This window comes from Puma concolor, chromosome D1, assembly GCF_028749965.1.
Source record: "Puma concolor isolate L17-30 chromosome D1, mPumCon1.1.hap2, whole genome shotgun sequence".
Lineage (NCBI taxonomy): Eukaryota > Metazoa > Chordata > Mammalia > Carnivora > Felidae > Puma > Puma concolor.
Genome location: NC_141676.1, coordinates 108,136,322 through 108,157,462, shown reverse-complemented (window position 1 = coordinate 108,157,462; position 21,141 = coordinate 108,136,322). Strand labels below are relative to the sequence as shown.

The 21,141-nt window shown below is 42.1% G+C and overlaps 1 long non-coding RNA gene across 3 annotated transcripts in view; it reads right to left on the bottom strand.

Annotated features, from left to right (window-relative positions):
- Positions 1–684: 684 nt before the first annotated feature.
- LOC147576981 (uncharacterized) overlaps positions 685–21,141 on the bottom strand; it is a 30,875-nt gene continuing 10,418 nt past the window's right edge. Inside the window, exon 4 of one of the 3 annotated variants that reach the window (XR_015241371.1) lies at positions 685–6,491. This is a non-coding gene — a long non-coding RNA (uncharacterized LOC147576981). Of the gene's footprint in view, positions 6,492–16,383; positions 16,595–17,612; positions 18,684–21,141 lie in introns of those variants that run through there. The other 2 variants (XR_015241369.1, XR_015241370.1) reach the window with 2 other exon arrangements.

Below are 21,141 nucleotides of genomic sequence, written 5' to 3'. Positions count from 1 at the left end.
CATCCACTTTGGCTCAGGTCATGGTCTTGCGGTTCGTGAGTTCGAGCCCCATGTCGGGCTCTGTGCTGACGGCTCAGAGCCTGGATCCTGCTTTGGATTCTGTGTCTCCCACTCTCTCTGCCCCTCCTCCCGCCTCTCAAATAAATAAACATCGAAAAAAAAGTTTTTGATACTTTATGATTTAAAAAAAATTTTGAATATTTATTTCATCTGGAAGTTTGAGGTAGGGAACCAACTTTGTCATTTTTCCAAAAGACTAGGCAGATGTCGGAATAACACATTTCATTACTTTATTATATAACCAAATGCCATTCATATTTGGATCTACTTCTGTGCTCAATATTTTACTGATCATCTGTCTCTTCCTTCAGCAGTATATTGGTAGTAGATACTGCAGTTTAATTTATTTATTTATTATGAGACAGAGACAGTGCGAGTGGGGGATGGGCAGAGAGAGAGGGAGAGAGAGAATCCCAGGCAGGCTCCATGCTGCCAGTGCAGAGCCCGCTGTGGGGCTTGAACTCATGAAACCTCAAGGTCATGACCTGAGCCAGAACCAAGAGTGAAATGCCTAACCAAATGAGCCACCCAGACGCCCAACGCCACAGTTTAAATAACTGCCCAGGTCCTCCCAGGTTTAAATAACTGTGAAAGGTCCTCCCTTTCGTATTCAGATTATTCCTTGCATATTTTTTATTCTTCTAAGCTTTAAAATGGTTTTGCCAAGTTCCAAAAGAATTCCAGTAGAATTTTTATTGGGCTATAATAAATTTATAGATTGGTATTAGGGAAAAGTGACATCTTTACAATGCGTGTCTTCCAAGCCAAGAATATGACACGTCTCTTTATTTAGGTAGGTGTTCTTTCTCACTGGGCACGGATTCTTAGTGATATGAACTAGTTTCTTCTAAAGAGACTAGGTTTTTGCTGTTGTTGTTTGATTTTGCTTCTGTTACCAATCTTGCTGTTACCAACCAAGCAAGCTCAACAAAAATGTAATCCTTTCATGGTGGGACATCAGTATTCTTGACAGCATAAACACATGGAGGTAGTGTTGAAAACTGTGTTGTGATGATTAGCTATCGAAGTTTCCAGACGGGATTTTTTTTTTTTAATTTGAAATTTATTGTCAAATTGGTTTCCATACAACACAGTTCATCCCAACAGGTGCTCTCCTGGGATTTTGTTTTTAACTGAACGTAGAGGAATGGCCAGTTGAAAAAACTGATTGGAAAATTCAAAACATCCAGAAACCACAATGTGTATTTCTGTTATTTGCCTATGAAGGATTTGTTTTTATTGAAAAGTTGTGTCATTATCCCACAGCAGGAATGAAGACGATAATGTTATCTTGGGCACATATTTGTGGCACATCTGAGAATTGTTTGCATAAACGCATTGGCTAGAAGCCACATCTCCTGGTCCAAAACCCGTTCTAATATTGACAAGACAATAAAGAAGAACGGTCCATGCCAAGTTATTTAACAAAGCTTGCCAAGGAAGTCACCACGCTGGCTTTCCTTTTCCAATGCCTAACACAGTGCCTGGTATGTAGTTGGTGTCTAACTATTTACTGAAGGAATGAATGGAGTCTCTAGCAAGGATTTATGTATATGCTTTTTAAGGTAAAAACTTGAAGAGTACCACTTGCTTCCAGGCTGGCTGACTACCATGGCAGAACCAAGAACTTCTGGATTAGTGGCTGAGACTATTGAGCCCTCCTGCCTGTGCCCCATCTGATTTTCTCCAGGGCCGGCCTATGATCCTTGGTCAATTCCTCCCTGTCAACCTTCCATTCCATTGGTGGGTGTTCCCAAACAGCTGGCTTCTGTCTTCCTTCCAACCCAGCCTTCTGTTGCCAAAGGTCCTTTGTGCCTCATACCAGCCACATCACAAAACCTTGAACAACCACACTGACATTCTGCTGTTGGCACTGGAATCAGAGAATACCAAGTTACAATTTGAGTCTCGGAACAACACATTAATGACAGACATCGCCTGTTCTCCTTTACATGATGAGTAGGCTGATGGGCCAAAATCAGTCAGTCACGGCCAGAATGGGGCAGTGAACATAATTTTACCCACAGCTGCAGATATGAGTTATGAATAAGAATGACATTAGATCAAAGAGAATGCGGAGTGAGAGAGAAGCACATCCTCCCAGGTGATCAAAGCCAGGAGACTGTGCAACTGGTATTAGGAGCTGGAATAGAATGCCCACAGATTGGAGAGCAGAAAATACTGAAGGAAATTTCCAAGACAGCTGCAGCTGAAAGCTGAGCTTCTGTGTACTCTCAGGACACAAGGCAGTCTGAATGTATATAAATGTCCTAGGATGGAGCAGACATAACGAAGAATGATCATTAAAAATGCAGGTGTAAGTGTCAGGAGGTCACTGTGTCTAAGTGTGAAGTATTAAAAGAAGAGGAGAGTCAGAGTGTGAACAGAGAGGCCAGGAACAGATTCTAAGGTCACTTCAGAAGCAAAATTAGCGGGGACAGGTGGCCTGAATTCTAGGGGTATTCACTGAGCCAGGGAGAATGGACAAGCAGAAAAAACTCAAATGGTAGAACACGGTCCATAAACACCAACAAGCGTTGTGAAAATGTGAATAGTGCAATAATTATTTTTCATGGGTTTATTAATAATTGACCATTTAGAATGCATCATCATTATTCCTCATGACAATCCTGTAATGGTGGCATCTGTTAAAATTGCTTCCATTTTAATGGTTAAAAAAAATTTTTTTTAATGTTTATTTGCTCGAGAGAGAGAGAGAAAAGGCAGAGAAAGAGGGAGGGGGAGAGGGAGAGAGTATCCCAAGCAGGCTCTATGCTGTCAGTGCAGAGCCCAATGCGGGACTCAAACTCACAAACTATGAGATCGTGACCTGAGCTGAAATCAAGAGCCAGACGCTTAACCAAATGGGTCACCCAGGTGCCTCTTAATAGTTTTGAAAGTGTGGCTCAGCCAGGTTTACACAGCAGCTTGGAGGCACAAGAAGATAGGGCTATTGGACTCCACTCGTATTTGCAATTCAACTCACACAGTCTAAAGTCCAACTCTGATTTACACACACAGACACACACACACACACACACACACACTCTCTCTCTCTCTCCGAAATTTTAAGTGTGAGGTCTGAGACTAAAATTAAAGTGGTATCTCTATTATCAGTATTTCCAGATATAGATAAGTAAATAGATCTTAAAAATGTATAAATATTGTTATGCTTTTGGACCTAGGAAGGTGACCTCACTGTGACACCTTGTCCAGAATCTCTAGTGACAACACCACTGACTCCTCCCTCTCCTCCTTCTTCCTTCCCACTTTTCCTAGCAAACATTTATTCAGTGCTAATGACATGCCAGCTCCCACTGGGCTCTGAAAGCCACAAAAATAAAAAACACAAAAGACAGGGACAACCAGAATGTGTAGGATGGGGGAAGTCAAATTTGCATGGGGCCCCTCAGAGACATGTCTAGGGTACTGAGGGAGGATCTGAGTGCTGAAGAGCCAGCACCCAGACACCAGGCTGAAGAAGGAGAGGGCCTTCCCAATCCTGGCTGGAGATGCCTGAGACTGGGGGGGGGGGGGGCAGGGGGGGGGATGAGGGAGGGAGGCTGAAGGCACGTGCCTCCTCACGGGACACAAGGTCAGGGGCAGTGAGGAGGGATAAGAGTACAATAGAGGGTTGTGTGACACAGATGGGCAGCCACCCCCCACCCCACCTCCTCTCCAGCACATGAGGGCCGCGAACTTGAAAGAATCAAGTGACTCCCTTTGGCAGGCCAAAAGAGATGCGTCTGCTTGAAGGCCATGTCATCTGAAATTGGCCGAAAGAGCTGTCCTACTTAGAACGGAAACCTCCCATTTGGGTGTGGAAAAGCGAAGCACTGGGGGGGGTGGGGTCACAGGGGGATATTTCACGTGAGGGTAACAAAGTGTTGGCTAGAGAGACTGCTCAGGGAGGTGGGAAGAACAGACTTGGAGGACTGGGATTTCGGTTTTGTCTCCACCACTTATTAGCTGAGCAAACGACAGCTGTGAGCTCTAGTTTCTTCACCTGCAAAAATCCCTGGTGACAGGGGTGCCTGGGTGGGTCAGTCGGTGAAGCGTCTGACTTCGGCTCAGGTCATGATCTCACGGTTGGTGAGTTTGAGCCCTGCATCGGGCTCTGCGTGGACAGTGTGGAGCCTGCTTAGGATTCTCTCTCCTTCTGTCAAATAAGTAAAAATAAAACTTTAAAGAAATTAAAAAAAATCTCAAGTGATAATAAGTGGTCCCATTTATTGAATTATGTGAATTTTTAATCTTTACAACAACCCTAAGAAGTAATTATTTCTACTCCCATAATATAAATGAGGAAACTGAGGCTTAGGGAGGTTGAGAACATTTTCAAAATTTACATAAAATTTACAAATCTCGTAAATGGTAGCACTGGAATTCAAACTCATGTCTTGATTTAAAATCCGGTGATGTTAACCATTTACATCTTCTGCCTCTCTTCCATGGGTTTGTGTGAAGGACTAAATGATGTCCAGTTTTCCTGGAATGTTGGTAATTAATTTGACTACTAACTGCCTAATTGTTCTGATAGTTTTAGAGAATAGATTTGCATCTGTGTATTTATATTATTTTTCAAGCCTAATTACTTTTTAAAATTTTTCCCTTCTTCTTTATGTTTTCTTTTGTTCAGTTTATTTTGCCACATAATTGTTTTTTAAGGAAGGGTACATCTTTCGAACATCACAAAAACAGAAAACAATTAGCGTACTCTTGTCAGGGCAGTATAGAACTTTATTGACTGTAATTATCCATAAGAGGTCATGGGAAGGGGCTGTGGACTTGGAAGTCTGGGGAACAGGCTTTAACCCAAGGCTTGGGGGTCACTATCCTGTGTTTATCTTAGCCCAGCAGTCCCTTGCAGCATGAATAGCCTACGATTCCTTGTAACTTTAGAAGAGGATGCAATCCAGAAGGATACAATTCTAAGTGAAATTCTGTTGTTGAGTATTAATAATATGTGGAGGGGCTCTAAGCAAGTAATAGATGAGAGACCGAAACTGTGAATTAAAGAAGATAATTTCTAACTTCTTTTCACTTGTGATGTTCTATCATCCAAATGATACTACATAGTAATCTCAGTGCACTATTTCAGTATTTCAAAGGATTTACCTTTGATCCTTTCTGATGCTCACAGGGACAATATGAAGGGGCGAGGAGAGTGGTTTTATCTGCTGTCTACGGATGAAGGAGCTACAGATGAAGCAGTGGCCAGGTCACTACATAGTTGGGGACACAGCTGAGAAAGACAGACTTTCTGCCCCCTGCTCTGTCCCCTATGCCACTGCATTCCCTGGCTCAGTAAGTAAATATTAACTGTTAGAGAATGTTGTTTAATACAAACTGCATCTTATTCTAGTTGGACAGAGGAGTAATCCTCAGTGATGAATTCCTTTTTGGAAAGTTCAAAGTATTTAGTTCATCAGTTTTTGAGCCATCTGTAGGATCGACAAGGATAGGACACATGATACTTGCAACTTCGTCCCAATTCAAAATGACAAAAGCTGGAGAATGGATTTAACTTTCTCTTTTCAACTTAGACAAGCAGATAATATGTGAGGCTCTTTTTTTTAACTTTTTATTTTTTACTTATTTTTAGAGAGTGAGAGAGACCATGCAAGCTGGGAAGAGGGACAGAGGAAGAGTGAGAGAATCTTAACGTGGTGCTTGACGTGGGAATCAACACAGGGCTCGATCCCATGACCCTGGGACCATGACCTGAGCTGAAATCAAAAGTCAGACGCTTAACCGACTGAGCCACCCAGGTAACCCTGTTAAGCTGTCCTTGACCTAAGACACTTTTCCTAAAACAATCATGAGCCTTTGAAGACATTTAGCAACAATGACTAAGCAAGTTCTCTTTCAAGTACATATACTTAAATACTATTGCCTCGTTTGTGGAAAAGATTCATTAATTTTTTAAAATGTTTATTTATTTACTTTGAGGGCGAACATGTGCGAGCAGGGGAGGGGCAGAGAGGGAGGGAGAGAGAGAATCCCAAGCAGGCTCCAGGCTGTCAGCACAGAGCTTGACACGGGGCTCGATCTCACAAACCATGAGATCAGGACTTGAGCTGAAATCAAGAGTCGGATGCTAAACCGACTGAGCTACCCAGGTGCCCCTAGAAAAGGCTCCTTTAGCTTTTCACTCTTTAAAAACAATTAACGTACTTACTATTGTTGAAGTAGGTCACTGTTATTTTATAGCAGTTTTACATGCATGTAATAAGAAAAAATGTGTATCAGTACAGAAGAGTATAAAATGAACGTGATCTCTATACCATTCCTGCCCAGGCTGACACTCCCAACACAAGCACTGTTAACAGCTACTCCTGTCATGTAGTACTTACTATTGTAATTGAAAATAATATGCTTACAGCTGTTTCTCAATTCATCAGCTTTGGAAAGTGTCTACTGACTTCCATCTATGAAAGATAAGGAAGAATATTTATACTTTCTCCCAACTTTTCTATCTCCGGTGTGTTAGCTCCATTATTTGTAATTCACTTCAGTAGTTAGTATTTCTCATTTTTCTGAAAACTATATTTTAAAATATTCTTTGTAGCTTTAAATAATACTCAAACTTCTACATCTGGAATTATTTTAGATAAGGCACTCTTGATTCCCAGTCATGTGATAGGCTCTACTTCTAAGTTTTTCTTTTATGGATAGATTTACACATATACACAAGTATATATGGATACAGATATATACACATGGAATATATACATGGTTATGGTTTACTGTATTTATATTTGGCTCTGTGATTATCAGTAAGTCTTCTGAAGATTAAAAGAGATAATCCATATAAACCACTCAGCACAGTGCCAGGCACATAGGTCCTCTGTAATGGCCAGCTATGATTAACAACTGAGTAGTATAGATGAACCTCCACTGAGAAGGAAATGGAATGTTATTTCATTGAACTTCTGCGGCTTAAACGAGATTCTTCTAAACTTGAATAACTAATGGAGTCTTACTCCTCCCTCCATTCCTTTCCTCCTTTTCTTGCTTCCGTCACTTCCTTTGGGTCATACTCACCACAGCTTCTTGTTGTCTTTCTTGGATTACAACTTGTTGGGTTACTCCTTGGAACTTTGGTTTTGTTTTGTATGGGAAGTAAGCTTTCTGAGCCTTGAGTGTCTAAAATTGTTTTTAAGTCCTCAACTTTGATTAACAGTTTGGCCAAGTTTAAAATTCTAAGATCTATTTTCCCCCCTCAGTAACTTGGAATACATTCTGCTAACGATGCACCAGGGCAGGGTTTGGTCTGTTTGGTTCATCGATCTATCACAAGGACCTAGAAAAGTTTCGAGCACAGAGTATACACTCTGTGTATATATATTATATTAGGATTTTTGTTTTGTTCTTAGAATTCTACAATTTCACCAGGGTGTCTAGATGTACTTTTGTTTGCTTTCCCTGCCCCATAATTGGTGGGTTTTGTCAACCTAAAAACTCTTTAGTGTAAGGAAATTTATTTCACCACTTTCTTGACTATTTTTCTCCATGGTCATCCCCTATACCTTCTAGAATCGCCTTTAGAGAAGTATTAGATTTCTTTGAGCTACCTTCCACATCTTAATTTTTTCTCATATTCTACGTCATTTCACTTCCTTTATCTTCCAGGTAACCAACTCGATCTTCCATCGTATTTATATTATTATTTAGCAATTCCATTGGACATTTTTATTTTTACTTTCCAACAACTCTTTCATGTTGTCTGACGGTTTTCTTTTCTTTTCTTTAACATCTATTTATTTTTGTGAGACAGAGAGAGACAGAGAATGAGCAGGGGAGGAACAGAGAGAGAGACACACACAGAATCTGAAGCAGGCTCCAGGCTCTGTGCTGTCAGCACAGAGACCGACACAGGGCTCGAACCCACGAACCGTGAGATCATGACCTGAGCTGAAGTCAGTTGCTTAACCAACTGAGCCACCCAGGCGCCCGATGGTTACTTTTCATCACAAACTATAATTGTCTTAAAAGAATGCAGGTTATAAATTCTCCTGATATGAATTAGCATTTTTATTGCTTTTATATTTGGCTCTGTGATTATAAGTAAGCCTTCTGAAGATTAAAAGAGTTAATCCATATAAAGCACTCAGCACAATTTAAAAATTGTTTTAAATATTTATTGTATTAATTGGCTAATATAGGTGTTAATGATATGAGTGCTCTGTGTGTGCATCACTAGGTGTTTTGTTTTTTTTTTTGTTTGTTTAATATGCTAACTGCTTAGGTTGTCTTTTTTCTTCAGCTTCAGTTATTTATTTTTCTAAGCCTCTCCCTTTTTGTATTGTTTGTTCTCACAAGTCTGAGGCTCCCTGCTGTCCTTCTATACCAACACCTTAATTTAGTATCTGGTAGCTTGTGTGGGTTTCCTCTTCGGGGGGTTTTGCGTTAGTCTCTCTACACTTTTTCACTGGAATAGAATGATGACAGCGGTGGTTGTAGAAGCAGGTGGAGTCTGGAGGCGGGAAGGCCTCCCTGCAGGGTTTCCTGTGGGCAAAGCGCAAACAAGGGGATCTGGGAACCCAGAGGTTTCCAGGTGGGGGTGCATCTGAAGTCTGATGATTTCCAGTCTGAGTTTATCACAGACATTCAGAATTTCTTCAGTATCTCCTCTTAGCCACAACATCCTCAGCAAGAATGCTCTCTGAGCCGATAGCTGGCTTTCTAGAGGGCAGCACGTTGGCTTTTAGCCTGAGGGCAAAAGTCCCAGCTGCCAAGCTGTGTTTACACATGTGGAGGAAAGGGGCCCAGCTGTCTCTAGACACTGCATCTGGCTCTTTAATGAGGCCACTGGAGGTGGCGCCACAGCCCATCATCTTATTGATGACTGAGTGTGAGCTCCCTTGGGGGTGGGGAGGGCACCTTGGGAAGACACATGCTCATTTCTTGTGCCCTGGCTTACAGTTTTCTCTGCACTTTCTCTTCAGGTCATCTGTCTGCTTTTCTCTTTCAGAAATGTCTCAGCACTTTTGGCCAGCTGATGACGCTTTTTCTCCCATTCTCTCTACAAGATCTTTTCTGTTACTTTGATGGGAATATGGGAGACAGGAGAGGCAAATGCATGTGCTTAATCTACCACTGTGTGTACACACACACACACACACACACACACACACACACACAAAACACATGTGCATTTGAAAAGATACAATAACACATCCAGTTAATCCTTTGCGGGGACGATGAAGTCCTATAAATTGACAGAATCAATCTCTCAATTCTTTACTTGGTTCTAGTGTTTTGCCCAGTTTATGCTTATTTAGAATATTTCATACTGAACAATGTGTCAGGAATTATAAAGTCTGAAAATAAAAAAAAAAGTTTTAAAGTGACATTTTAGAGTATTTTCTAAAATTATTTGTACCTCAAATGAAGTATCTGGTCAATGTTGCTTTTCCAGTTCCCTTACCCATGGATCAAGGCTGGAGTCCCCCTACTCCACAGCAAGTACATGGGCCTCTGGCTGAGGCACTGTTTTAGGCATAATTCTGAAAGGAGCACTGTTCAGCTCTTAGATCCTCGGGGCATATCAATGTCATTTGCATTCTCCTGATTCCAATTCCTTTCCTGAGAAATTCCGTAAACAAGTGTTTAACTTACGAACAACAAAAAGTTTTTATTAAGGGGTGTCTAGGTGGCTCAGTTGGTTTAGAATCCAACTCTTGATTTTGGGCTCGGTGCTAAGTGTGGAGCCTGTTTAAGATTCTCTCTCTCTCTCTCTCTCTCTCTCTCTCTCTCTCTCCCCGCTTCTAAAATAAAAGAAAAAGAAAAAATGCACTAAAAACCCCCAAAACTGAAGCCAAACTCTGAAATGAGCAACATGGCCAAATCTGGGCTCCACAGTGCCCTAACTCTGCCCTATGGGCAAATGACTTAAAACTTTCTAAGCCTTACTTTCTGAATTTGAAAATGACCATAATAATAGTACCTACAACTACACAGGCTGATTTTGAGAGTTAAGAGAATGTGTTAATTCCCTTAGCACGGTTCCGAACACATAGTAAGGGTGTCTAGTTAACATTCACAAATAATTCACATCTACATTACAGAACAGTTCTGTAATAGACCATCAATCCCTTCTTGTGAAGATACTGATAAAATATAGGAAAATATTTATTTCCTTGTTCCATCTGCTTGGTCTTTTGGCACGTTTTTTTATTGCAGTAAAATACAAATAATATAATATAAATAATATAAATAAATAATAAATATAAATAAAATAATATAAATATAAAATTTACCATTTTTAAGTGCACAGTTCAGTGGTGTAAGTACAGTCACATCTTGCAGAACTGAATCTCTGTACGCATCAGACAGCAACTCCCCATCTCCCCTAATCCTTGGAAACTACCATCTGCTTTCTGTCTCTGTGACTCTGATTGCTGTGGATATTCCACATAAAGGGAATCCCACAATATTTGTCCTTTTGTGACAGGCTTATTTCACTTAGTAAAATGTCCTCAACGTTCAATGTAGCATGTGTGAATTTCATTCCTTTTCCATCATATGTAGAGACCACGTTTTGCTTATCTGTTTATCTGGTGATGAACACTGGTTACTCCCACTTTTAGGCTACTATGAACAATGCTGCTATGAACACGGTGTACGTTCTGCCCAAGTCCCTGCTTTCATTCCCTTTGGGTGTGTACCCAGAGGGGAGGTGCTGGGTCATATGGCAGCAGCTTTTTTTGTTCATTCTTCTCATTTGGTATCCCATGTCAGTTTGCACTCTTGTGTTTGAGAGATTTATGTCACACACCAGATTTGTTTTTTTCTTTGTATCCCAAGTATGCTGATGCAGCTTTTCTAATTTTTTTTTAATGTTTATTTATTTCTGAGACAGAGAGAGACAGAGCATGAGTGGGGGAAGGGCAGAGAGAGAGGGAGACACAGAATCAGAAGCTGGCTCCAGGCTCCGAGCTGTCAGCACAGAGCCCGATGTGGGGCTCAAACTCACAAACCTTGAGATCGTGACCTGAGCTGGAGTCGATCGCCCAGCCGACTGAGCCACCCAAATGCCCCCAGATGCAGCTTTTCAAAGAGGGGAGCCAGAGTCTCTTGCTAAGCTGTACCAGGTGATGACTCACCTGGCGGGATCTGCTCACCAGTCCCAAGGGCTCCTCTGGGGATGAGGTGTCCTCTCTGTGGCGCTGTTTATTTAAGACAGGAGGAGCACCCTCTCTGTGAGCCACGAGCAACAGCTCTACAAATACTACTCGTCAACTACTCCATGAATTAGGAACTCTTACTTCTCCATGAAAATTCACTGCCATTTAACAGGGCTACAAATGGTTTCTGATTACCTGAAATGTGCCAGACATGGGCTAGGTAGGCAACAAGCGTACAGAGTGTATGAGGCTTGGCCTCCCAGTTCAATGGGGAGTTTACAGGCATTCCCCCCCACCCCGACCTGCTCAAAGCATAGTTAGAACTAACCTGCCTCATACAAGGACAGGGACAAACTTGTCAGAGACCATTTCGGTGTGCTGTGGCAATCGTGGATCTGGGTTTGGTAGGTTCTGCCGCAGGATAATTTATGGGCCTTGTCATCCAAAATCATGAATTCAAATGGGATACAATATTTTGAAAGGGATCAGTGTAAGGGAGGGGGAGGCCCTGAAGCATAAGCTTTACTAGCTTCACAGTAAGTCGACTTCTGGGCATGGGGGGTATTAAAAAGATCCTTCACCCCTCAATCTCTCCTTCAATTAGTCCTATTATACGTTTCAAGTTTCTGTCATTATTTTCATTCCACAGTTAAAAAATTAGAGCTTTCTGACACTGGAAATATTTGGGTACCAGATAACTCTCTTCAGTTCTCCAAGGGCCCAAGGAGGCTGATGGCAAGGCATGGACAGAAGGATAAACAATGTTTTTAAAAATACTGTGCTCATTGTAGGAAATTTGGAAAGGCACAAAAAGAAAAAAAAAATTCACCTATTTCCTGCTCTATTACTCAGAGATAAATCACTATCAACATTTTGGTGAATTATCTTCCCAGTCTGTTGTACATCCCCTCAAACTGGTAACCTGCTTTTCATTTCTATTTTCTTTTCGGATACAATACTCAGGAATGTTTCCAGGTCATACATTTTATAAATATAATAAACATTTTATGAAGTTTTTTCTTATGAAAAGGAAAAATAGGACCTCCAAACACTATTGCTAAATGATCCTTAAGGCTCGGTAGATGGACTGTACTCCCCAAATGTGGATGCTGCCACCTAAAGGAAAAATGCTAAAAGTAATGAAATGACATTTGAAGATGATGTCTGAGGAGTTAAGCTGAGATACAAAGGGGACTAATTTTGTTTCGTTTTGTTTTTTTAAAGTTTCTTTCCTCTTGCCAGGTATTTTTCCCCCTCCCTTTAAGAAAGCATTTGGCAATTCTTATCAAAATAATACCAGCATTCTTCACAGAGCTAGAAAAAACAATCCTAGAATGTGATTGGAACCACAAAAGGCCACAAATAGCCAAAGCAATCTTGAAAAAGAAAACCAAAGCAGGAAGCATCACAGTCCCAGACTTCAAGCTATACTACAAAGCTGTAATCATCAAGACAGTATGGTACTGGCACAAAAACAGACAAAAAGATCCGTGGAACAGAATAGAGAACCTGGAAATGGACCCACAAACATATGGTCAACTAAGCTTTGACAAAGCTGGAAAGAATATCCAATGGAAAAAAGACAGGCTCTTCAGCAAATGGTGCTAGGAACACTGGACAGCAACGTGCAGAAAAATGAACCTGGACCACTTTCTTACACCATTCACAAAAATAAACTCAAAATGGATGAAAGACCTAAACGTAAGACAGGAAGCCATCAAAATCCTAAAGAAGAAAACAGGCCACAATCTCTCTGACCTCGGCTGCAGCAACTTCTTGACACATCTCTGGAGGCAAGGGAAACAAAAGCAAAAATGAACTATTGGAACCTCATCAAGATAAAAAGCTTCTGCACAGTGAAGGAAATAATCAACAAAACTAAAAAGCCACTGATGGAATGGGAGAAGATATTTGCAAATGACATATCACATGTCATTTGGTTAGTATCCAAAATCTATAAAAAAAACTTATCAAACTCAACACCCAAAAAACAAACAATCCGGTGAAGAAATGGGCAAAAGACATGCAAAGATACTTTTCCAAAGAAGACATCCAGATGGCTAACAGATACATGAAAAGATGCTCAACATCACTCATCACCAGAGAAATACAAATAAAAACCACAATATCATTTCACACCTGTCAGAATGGCTAAAATTAAAAACTCAGGCAACAACAGATGTTGGCAAGGATGCGGAGAAAAGAGGAACATTTTTGCACTGCTGGTGGGAATGCAAACTGGCGCAGCCACTCTGGAGAACGGTATGGAGGTTCCTCAAAAAATCAAAAATAGGATAACCCTATGACCCCTATGACCCAGCAATTGCACTACTAGGTATTTATCCAAGGGATACAGGTGTGCTGTTTTGAAGGGGCACATGCACCCCAGTGTTTATAGCAGCATTATCAACAACAGCCAAAGTATGGAAAGAGCCCAAATGTCCATTGACTGATGAATGGATAAAGGATGTGGTATGTATATACAATGGAGTATTATTTGGTGATCAAAAATAATGAAATCTTGCCATTTGCAACAATGTGGACGGAACTAGAGTGTATTATGCCAGGCGAAATAAGTCAGCCAGAGAAAGTCAAATATCATATGACTTCACTCATATGTGGAATTTAAGATGCAAAACAGATGAACATAGGGAAGGGAAGGAAAATGAATATAAAAACAGAGAGGGAGACAAACCATAAGAGACTTTTTTTTTTTTAATTTTTTTTTTTTCAAAGTTTATTTCAAAGTTTATCAGAGCATGAACGGGGGAGGGGCAGAGAGAGAGGGAGACACAGAATCGGAAACAGGCTCCAGGCTCTGAGCCATCCGCCCAGAGCCCGACGCGGGGCTCGAACTCACGGACCGCGAGATCGTGACCTGGCTGAAGTCGGACGCTTAACCGACTACGCCACCCAGGCGCCCCCCCATAAGAGACTTTTAAATACAAAGAACAAACTGAGGGTTGCTGGAGGGATATTGGATGGGGAGGGGATGGGCTAAATGGGCAATGGGCATTAAGGAGGGCACTTGTTGGGATGAGCACTGGGTGTTGTATGTAAGTGATGAATCACTAAAATCTATTCCTGAAAAAAAATTATGTAAAAAACCTCCAACATTTGACTAGGTAATATATTTGCTAGCATAAAATTTTAAGTAACAAAATGGTATGTAGTGAAAAGTAGGGCTCTTATCTATCCCTGCCCATCTGACTAGTTTCTGTCCATAGAATTGTTTCTTGTGTATCCTTCCAGAGATTGTACATACACAGACTCAATGTTTGTGCATGTTTGCATATGTATATTTATTTTCCTCCTAAATAGTGATACTGTATATTGGACCCACTATTCTCCATCTTGATTTTGTTTGTGTGGGCTTTTTTGTATTCACTATCTGGAGGTAGTTCATGTTGGCATATACTGGGATGACTGTTTGCTTTTTTTTTAATGCTTGCATGATACCCCATTTAACCGTGATCTATTCAACCAGTTCCAAAGATAGGTATGCAAGTTGTCTCTGTTTTTGCTATCTTTTGTTCAATGATATGGTGACCTTCTTTGTACATGTATCAAAATACCTACATTGAGGGGTGCCTGGATGGCTCAGTTGGTAGAACATGTGATTCCGGATCTTGGGGTTGTGAGTTCCAGCCCCATGTTAGGTGAGGAGATTATTTAAAAACATATATTTACAATCCCAGAAAGGAAATTGTTGAGGCTTTTGATTTCTTATCCAACTCTAACTTTCCCCACTTCACTCCCTGCCTTTTCCCAACACAGTGATATCAAAATCTCTAGTTTAGTCAAAAGTCAGTGTTTATATAAAACTCAAACATTATTCATGCTGAACCAAGCAGTATATATACTTGTATCTTCTTCTTGCATAACTTCCTGCTTCCTGTCATTAGTAATTGCGAACCCCCTTAGCCCTGGCCAAACTGCTTCCTTTTCTACAGATTATCACCCTTCTTCCCCACAAACGATCCAACAGACTTAGAAAACTCTTAGTAATAATATCCCCCTACATTCTCAACACCTGAAATAACCTGTCAGTTCTAAATTCCTCTCCTTAGATGTCTCCCTTTGGCACTTAACACAGGCCCCTGTTCTCCGGAGGTGTGATAAATACCCATCATCCTAGTATTTCCCCTCTGCCACTCTCCTGGGTACATCCTCTAGTTTTTTTTCTGGATCCCATGTTGCCTCTCTTGTTCACTCCACATTACGATGGAACTGTACCCTTTGGGAGCTTCCACCTAGATGATACATGGTTGGCAAATAATTTGAGACTTTGCATGTCTGAAAATACCCTTATTTTCCCCTTACACTTGTTAGAAGTTTGGTTGGATACAAACTTTTTCAGTGACATTTTATCTCAGAGTTTTGAGGTGTTGCTCTATCATCTTCCAGTATTTTGAACTATTGTTGAAAAGTCTGATGCCAGTCAGATTGCTGATCCTTAGCATCTTATGTGGCCTGGTTTTTCATTCTGGAAGCCCTGGTCTTCTCTTTATTCCCAGTTTACTGAAATTTTATGATGATGTGCCTTGGAGAGTGTGGTAGCCACCAGAAAGCTTGTCTTCTTTCCACGGGGCAGAGCGGACAAGGAGAAGACCGTGCCCAGCCCTGCACAGCATCTCCTACCCCCTCGCATCCAGGAAGCAACAGTTCTCTCCAACACAAGGAACGGGAATAGAACATCCGTGTCAGCTTATGTGATGGTGGATCAAGGGACTGGACTGGGGTGAGGGAGGTGGGAAACAGGGATATACCTGGCTCCTGGCAACCAGTATCAGAGAAGGGAGTGGGGCAAGGGAACCAAGGCTCGCGTTCCTACTTCCACTGTCTCTAATGTCCTGCTTCTCACCCCTGTGCCTGCATGGTGCTTGCAGACCCTGAGTCTGACGTCTCTGGGAGAAGTGTCTTCTGCCTTGATCACATCTTCCTTTCCAGGGGGTTCAGCCTGCATTGTTCCCAACTCTGATAGTCTCCTCTCATTCATTCATTGATTCACTCCTTCACTCGTTCATTCTTTTCCATCTTCCAAACACTTACTGAAGTCCTTTTCTGCCATTCTCCTTATCTTTATGAGCCGTATCATTTTCTCACCAGTAGCTTATTCTAGTGGAGTTTGGATGGATCTAGAAGTATGCTAATTTCCTGGGGCTGCTATGACAAATTACCACAAACTTGGTGGCTTAAAACCAAAGAAATTTATTCTCTCACATTTCCGGAGGCCAGAAATCTGCACTCACTTTCCCTGGGCTGAAATGAAGACATCGGCAGGGCCATACTCCCATAGAGACATAGGCTCTACGAGAAAATCTTTTCCTGGCTTCCTCCAGCTTCCTTGTCTTGTGGCCACGTCCCTCCAATCTCTGCCTCTGTGATCACATCTCTTCCCTCTGTTTCTCCAAAAAGATACTAGTTATTACTTTTAGGGCCCCCTCAGATAATCCAGGATAATGTCCATATTTCAAGGGGCTTAACTTAATCACATCTGCAAAGTCTCTGTCCAATCAGGTAACATTCATAGGTTCTGGGGATTACGATGTGGACAGACCCTGGGAGCCATTATGTTGCCCACCACAAGGAGAGAAGATAACAGCATATGGTCAATGTACCATGTTTCATGGGAGTCCTTTCTATGTTTTCTTCTAGTACCTTTAGATTTCCTTTTACACATTTAAATCTTTGATCCAGTTGGAATTTTTAGTAATGGGGCTTCCCCATTCTCTGAAACACTAGTTGTTAAGTATCTGTATTTCCCCCATACAGAAGAAACAAAGGTGACTTCCTCTTAAGAGAAAAAAAAATTAGAACACGTTTTATTGTCCTGTGGTAAATACAAAACTATTTTTAAAAAGAAGTAAATAGGGCCGCCTGGGTGGCTCAGTCTGTTGGGCGGCCGACTTCGGCTCAGGTCATGATCTCACGGTCCGTGAGTTCAAGCCCCGCGTCAGGCTCTGTGCTGACAGCTCAGAGCCTGGAGCCTGTTTCAGATTCTGTGTCTCCCTCTCTCTGACCCTCCCCCATTCATGCTCTGTCTCTCTCTGTCTCAAAAATAAATAAACGTTAAAAAACATTTTTTTTTTTTTTAAAGAAGGAAATAGATTTAATCTCAAAGAAACCGCCTTTGCTCACTTTGGATTCTGGAGAGTATGCATGGAGAACAGAAAGGCCCTTCCTAGGGGCGCCTGGGTGGCGCAGTCGGTTAAGCGTCCGACTTCAGCCAGGTCACAATCTCGCGGTCCGTGAGTTCGAGCCCCGCGTCAGGCTCTGGGCTGATGGCTCGGAGCCTGGAGACTGTTTCCGATTCTGTGTCTCCCTCTCTCTCTGCCCCTCCCCCGTTCATGCTCTGTTTCTGTCCCAAAAATAAATAAAAAACGTTGAAAAAAAAATTAAAAAAAAAAAAAAAAAAGAAAGGCCCTTCCTAGAATCACTTCTCGTCTGATGAGAACACCCCAGCCTCGGGCAGCGGGATGGAATTGTCTAGGCACTGGCATTACGTGACACACACGTAGCAGTGGGACAGGTGCGTGTAAGGAAGGACACCCTCACCTTCCCTCTCACCTCCCAGCCTGCAGGGAACAACACACTTTGGGGCCTGCGAACCTGTCCCTGCAGTGCGTGCGGTGAGGAGAAGACCAAGCAGGCTAGGTCTCCGGTCATACTTCCCAGGGGCCGCAGGTCTGGCTGGTCCTCAACCTGAACAGGAACAAGTACAAGATGTCCACATTTATACCCCATTTCTGATACGCCCTGAGGCAGTTTGCCAATGGCCTTCCAGGGGCTTCGGTGCAGGCTGTGCATAGAATTTTCTGTCGCAACCTTCTTTTCACTTAACGAAAATTTAGAGTACGCCAGGGAGATTGTTTCAGGTGAAAGCATTGCAGTTTAGCTCCTTTCTGGACCTTGTGGGTTTGAGTCATGTTTTGCAGGAGCGCTAGGGGATGCAGACAGGATATTCTTTCTGAAAACTTGGGATTTCAAGCTGGGTCTTTTATTTGTATTCCCTCGTTTCTTTTAGTCTTAATTGTGACATTTCTATTATGAAAAGAGAATGACAGAATTTGAGTCACATTTCCCTCTAAGCACTAATCTAATGTAATGAGCTGCTTCTCGATTTCACACTTATGTCTTTTACACGTGGGTCCTGATTGCTTGGTCTTGCTCCCTTCCACTCCTGAATGCCTTGTCTCCCATTCACATACACGTTCATGTCTGGATCCTAGATCTCTCTTTACGGGCCCTCTCGACGCTTGTGTGTTGTCTTTTGTTACTTTTCATACCTTCTAAGCATCCCTCTTTGTCTCAGTAGGATTGTCTTACACTTGCCCGGCACCAGATCTGCCTTCTTGCAGTGACACAGTAACACGGTCTAATGTTTTGCCTTTGAGTGTGCCCAGAAAGTGACAGTCGGAAGGACGCATGAGCGGTGGACAAAGAAAGAGGAGGAGGTGTGAAGAGATCTTGGGTCTTCTCCTTTGAAATCTGAATCCAGGACCAGAAAGCATATTTAATTTTGAACTATACAGAATGGCTGGCACACGAGCAAATGTTGGGAGCAGTGACAAAACTGAGTGCCACAGCCAATTTTCTGGCATCTCCTACTTGTTCCCCTTGGCTTTCTTGTGAAAACTTTACCATAATACACTACCACTTGCTTGTTTATGAAAGTTCTGGGAGCTGACAGCAGAGATTTTAGAATCAGAAAGACTTGGTTTTAATTCTCAGCTTTGCTACGTGACCTTGGACAGATTATACAACCTCTTTAAGCTTCAGCTTTTCCACAGTCCATGTTTATCTCATGAGAGACAGAGAAAAATGCATGTAAAAGCCTTGGTATAGTGCCCAGCAATCCAAACAATCCAGAATGCCAATTCATACATTCAACAAATATTTACTGAACATTCGCTGCGCTCCGAACTGAACTGTCTGCTGGGTGCTGAGCATGCTGTGGGCAACGTGCCTTTATGGAGCTTACATTCTGGGGCGGGGGAGGGGGGAGCAGATAATTAACATATACACAAAATGTAATTACAAATGCTGATTAGCCCCTGAGTAACTAAATAGGATGTGGGGCCGGGAATAGCAGGGAGGATCTCTCTGCTAGCAAAGCGGAGGAAGGCTTCACTGCAGCCTGAGGAAGAGAATGAATGAGCCAAGCGGAGCCAAGAGCAGTTTAAGGCAGAGGCAATTAGATCACTGGCTTAGCGAGAGCCCCCCTCACCCCAGCCCCCCACCCGCAACCGACTGGCAACTGGCGAAAGCCCTGGGTAGGTTGGGTAGACGCCTAATGGACTCTTAGGGGCTGGAATCCACAGTGGATTCCCAGTTTTGAATCCCTCTTTGTGCAGTTTCACAATCTGCCAGACTGTTTCTTTTCTACTCTGGCTCCATCTATTGAATGAAAACGACCAGTGCTACCTAAATTTCTCCATTATGGCTTTGTTTGCAATCTTCAAATTAAGTGGAGACTGAATACACTTTCCCTTAACTTTAGACTTAATTTTCACTCTGCCAAGCTCTATGTCTGGATAGAAGGAGTTTACAGGGATTTTGATCATTCCTTCTGAGCACATTTTCTTTCTTGCAGGAAAGTTTCAGTGTCTCATAATAGTAATTAATTACTTTGGCTACTGTGGGCTTACAGAAGCCAGAGCCTTCCATTTATTTTGTTTAAATGAAAAACCACCTTCTAAAGTGGAGTCACTCTGGGGCGCCTGGATGGCTCAATTGGTAGAGCATGTGACTCTTGATCTCAGGGTCATGAGTTCAAGCCCCACACTGGGTGTAGAGATTACTTAAAAATAAAATCTTAAAAAAGAGTCACTTATGCCAAGAGTTCCATGCGAGTAAGCCAAGACTTACTTTGCCTAACCTGCCTGCACTTTCAACTCCCAGGCGTGTAGCCTGGGACTGGTCAACGTGAATTTCCTGGTTAGTACTAGGAAATTTACCGATAGACCCTCCTGCTCTCCTTAGGAGGGCGACCTTGCCTGAAACAATGCCTTCTTTGGTAATAATTTCCTCTTTTTTGCTCCCTTTCTGCTTTAAAAACCTTTCCTTTTCTGCAGCTCAAAGGAGCGCCTTTCAATTTGCTACATGGGCTGCTGCCCCTTTCATGAATAGTTTGATAAAGCCAATTTTATCTTTCAACCTACTAAGTTGAATTTTTGTTGTTTAAGGATTTTCACTGGTTCTCAATTAACTATTTTCAGTTTGCAAAAGTCGCCTTTCTGGAAGACCTTCCACTGATAACTGTTACCACTATGAGAGTCCCAGGGGCTGACCTGGTCTAACACAAGGCTTATGCAGCTTTCCAGTCCTTTTGGCCTCTTTATCCTAGAGAAACCTGGCCCACCAGGTTGTCCACATTATTTCGAACACTTGGAATTGCTTTTCTGACTGTTTCACTTCATTTCTACTCTCAAGCTCAGGGGTAGTTTCAGTTCATTAACTCTTTAAACTAATGTTTATTAAATGCTTACTATGGGGCAAAACATTTATTTATTTTTATTTTATTTTTTTATTTTTTTTTAATTTTTTTTTTCAACGTTTTTTTACTTATTTTTGGGACAGAGAGAGACAGAGCATGAACGGGGGAGGGGCAGAGAGAGAGGGAGACACAGAATCGGAAACAGGCTCCAGGCTCCGAGCCATCAGCCCAGAGCCTGACGTGGGGCTCGAACTCACGGACCGCGAGATCGTGACCTGGCTGAAGTCGGACGCTTAATCGACTGCGCCACCCAGGCGCCCCTATTTTATTTTTTTAAAAGACACAGCTACTCTTAATTTTTTCTAATTTTTTTTTTTTGAGAGAGAGAGAGAGACTGAGTCAGAGAGAGAGGGAGACACAGAATTCGAAGCAGGCTCCAGCACAGAGCATGATGCGGGGCTCGAACTCATGAACCTCAAGATCATGACCTAAGTCGGACGCTTAACCGAC